Genomic DNA, 3,741 nt, shown 5'->3' with positions numbered 1-3,741 from the left:
ATGATCTTCATGAAAGTTTTTATTATATCCTTCTTGGATATCTATCACTTTGGAACTAATTTTCATGTGTTGCTTTTGATAAGCTCATACAAATATAAGTGAAGATCATGAGCATAAAATTTCTTTCTCTCAAATTAATTGAAGTGAAGCAAGAGAGAATATATTGAAATTTTTACTAACTCTCAAATATATCTAAGTGAAGCAAGAGAGCATTTCTTCAAAAATACTAAAGCACACCGTTCTCAAAAAGATATAAGTGAAGCACTAGAGCAAATCCATAGCTCATAAAAATTTAAGTGAAGCATAGAGAGCAACTCTAATAAGTCATGGCATAATTTTGGCTCTCTCAAATAGGTGTGTCTAGCAAGGAATCAAGACTAAAAACACAAAGAAAAACAAGCAAAGACTCTTATCATACAAGACGCTCCAAGCAAAACACATAGTATGTGAGGAATAAAAATATAGTTTCGAGTAAAATACCGATGGTCATTAGAAAAAAGAGGGGATGCCACTCGGGGCATCCCCAAGCTTAGTTGATAGCTTCTCTTTGGATAATAGCTTGGGATTCTGGGGCATCACCAAGCTTAGGCTCTTCTTACTCCTTATTCCTTCATCCATCGTAAGATAACCCAAAACTTGAAAACTTCAATCACACAAAACTCAATAAAACCTTCGTGAGATCCGTTAGTATAAGAAAGCAAATCACTACTATAAGTACTATAGCAAATGTCGGATTCAGGGTTCCGCAGCCCCTTGAGAGGTTCAAACTCTGGGGTGCGTGCGAAGAACTCGTCCTCCCTAGTCTGCCTACGCACCGATCCCACGGCCTAGCTCGACGAACCAAATGGACAAGAGACACGGCAGTTTACCCAGGTCCGGGCCACCTTGCGGTGTAAAACCCTACTCCTGCTTTGTGGTGGATTGGCCTTGAGGGGCTGTGGATGAACTAGTACAAAGGATGAACAGCCTCAAGAGGTGAGGTGTTCTTGAGCTCTATGAGCTGGTGAGCTGGTCAGGGTGGAATGGATCCGATCCGGTCTCTCTCTCTACGGTGGTGGCTAGGTCCTATTTATAGTGGCCTTGGTCCTCTTCCCAAATGTAGGCGGGAAGGGATCCCACAATAGCCAAATTCGAAGGGTGACAACTAGTACAAGTTATCCTGACAAAAGTAGTCTTCGCCTGCAAAAGCGTCTGGTGGTGATGCCGCGGTGGGCTCCGCAGTGACCTCCCTCCTGTCATCTTGGCGGTCTTGGTCTTTGTCGGATCACGGGTTTCGGCAAAACCCTTAAGGTTCGAACTCTCGGGTGCGCGCGAAGTTCTTCCCCTCCTACCGATCTACGCCCTAGCTCGCTAAGATCTCGCGGACGAACTCGACGAACTCGCAACACAGAAAGACACGAGATTTATACTGGTTCGGGCCACCGTTGTGGTGTAATACCCTACTCCAGTGTGGTGGTGGTGGATTGCCTCTCGGGCTGATGATGAACAGTACAAGGGGAAGAACAGCCTCCTGAGGTTGAGGTGCTCTTGTGTTCGGTGTGGCTAAGGGAAGGCTCTCGATCAAATGAGATACAATTGCCTCCTTTGGTGGTGGCTAGTCCTATTTATAGAGGCCCTGGTCCTCTTCCCAAATATTTAGCGGGAAGGGAGCCAACAACGGCGGCCAATTTGAAAGGGGACAACTTGTACAAACTATCCTAACAAAAGCGGTCTTCGCCTGCGAAAGGGCTCTGGTGATGATGCCGTCTTGGGCTCCACGGTGACCTCCGTCCTGCTGGCCTGCTGGTCTTGGTCTCGTTGCACTGATATGGAAACTTTTGCCTGATACCTCGGTACTCCGCGCCCGTGCTTGCCCCCTTGGCACCAAAGAGGAAACAAGGACGCTGCGCGCGCTGGCGCCCGCCTGGCACCCGCCTGGTGTCGATCGTCACGGCTCATGTCATGAGAGCCTCGCGAGGTTTGCCCCGCCTTGATATCTCCGCTCCTCGCGAGGCAGCGTGGTGAGGCCACTCCTAAGGAGGTCTTGCATCGTCCCCCTCGCGAGGCTTGGCCCCTCGCGTGGGTCTTGAATGCCTTGATGACGAAGATGGGCCGTACGGGCCTGCTAGCATAGCCACGCCGTGGGCCGCAGGCAGGCAAGTCTGGGGACCCCCGTTCCCAGAACTCCGACAGTCTTGTTGCACCGAAATGGAAACCTTTGCTTGATTCCTCGAGACCCCACGCCTGCGCTTGCCTCCTTAGCACCAAAGAGGAAACTGGTACACTGCACCCGCTGGAGCCCTCCTGGCCTTGGTCGTCATGGCTTACGTCATATGAACCTCGCGAGGTGCACCTTGCATAGATATCTCCGCTCCTCGGGAGCCAGCCTGGAGAGGCTGCCCCCCAAGGAGGTCTTGGTGTCATCTGCCTCGCGAGGCTTGGCCCCTCGCGAGGGTCTTGGGTTGTTGTCACTGAAGCTGGGCTGTACCGGGCCGTTGACGGAGCCACGCCGTGGGCCGCAGATAGGCAAGTCTGGGCACCCCCATTCCCAGAACACCGACAGTAGCCCCCAGGCCCAAGGCGCGCTCGAGCTTGGCTTCAAGGAAAAGCCAAAGGGCAAGTGCGGAGCACCGCGTGACCTAACCGCCTGCGGCCTTGAAGGACGCGTGGCACCCGACGGGACGTGGGCGCCCCCACTTCCCCACGCAGCCTTGATATTCACCAGGCTCGGCAGCCACTATTGCCAATGCAGCTCTACCCCATCGCTTGCCGTGCGCTCCCTTGGCTCCTTTACCTTCCCGAGAGATGGTGGCTCCTTTCCCGGATCTGACGCCAGCACTGGTTCTTCCCTGTCGATGGCGCCGCGGTTGAAGAAGAAGGGGAAAGCCCGCGCTTCGGTCGAGCCTCCGCCAGCCTTCGAGCCCGCCCTCGAGTGGTCGACGGTGGTCAATCAAGAAGGGCTGGACAAGATCCGTCCAGCGCTCGCTACTAATTCCAATGAGTGGAATGCGATGGTGGCTTGCCCCGCTTCCCGAGCCATGGTCGACATGGCAGCCACTGAGATCCCCATCCATCTTCACGCCCTCTTGCCTGGCCTGATCCCCCTTTCTCCGATTTCTTCAATGCCATACTCTCGCATTAGCAAGTCCATGCGCTGCATCTGGGTCCTCAATCCATTATTCTCCTTGCCGTCTTCGCCTTCATCTGCGAGGCCATGGTGGGCATTGCCCCTTCCGTGGCCTTGTTTCGTCATTTCTTCTCACTTCACCTGGTCGACGCCCACCAGTGCTTGGGGTGCGTGGCCTTTCAGGCCGTAGCGGCGACAACTGGCTCGGGCATCGACTTCAAGCTCTCGCCAGTTGTAAGTGGATTCGGAAGCGGTGGGTGTTCATGGATGTCGGCATGCTCAACTCCCTGCTCTTGCTTCCACGGATGCCAGCCGTACCTAGCTCTGGCTGGGGGCACGCGAAGCTCGTCGACCCCCGGCTTGCCCACGTCTAGCGTCGGCTGGCCAGGTTGAAGAAGCTCAGGGTGACGGCACCCATGGTGGTGAAGGAGTTCGTCTAGTGTCGCATTGCCCCGCTTCAGTGTCATTCTCGACAAATGTGGGCCTTTACTGGCAATAGGGACCCCATGATGTTCCATGTGCCTGCGTTTTCTCCTGAGACGCTATGCACGGTGCTCGTGCTCTTGACGGGCGACCCGACGCCAGCCATGCTTCCGGAGGAGGGCTGCCTCCTGTACTGTTGCTCGAACAAGGAG

This window comes from Triticum aestivum, chromosome 5D (genome assembly GCF_018294505.1).
Source record: "Triticum aestivum cultivar Chinese Spring chromosome 5D, IWGSC CS RefSeq v2.1, whole genome shotgun sequence".
Lineage (NCBI taxonomy): Eukaryota > Viridiplantae > Streptophyta > Magnoliopsida > Poales > Poaceae > Triticum > Triticum aestivum.
The sequence above is the reverse complement of the archived record's forward strand: the minus strand, read 5'-3'. Positions refer to the sequence as shown.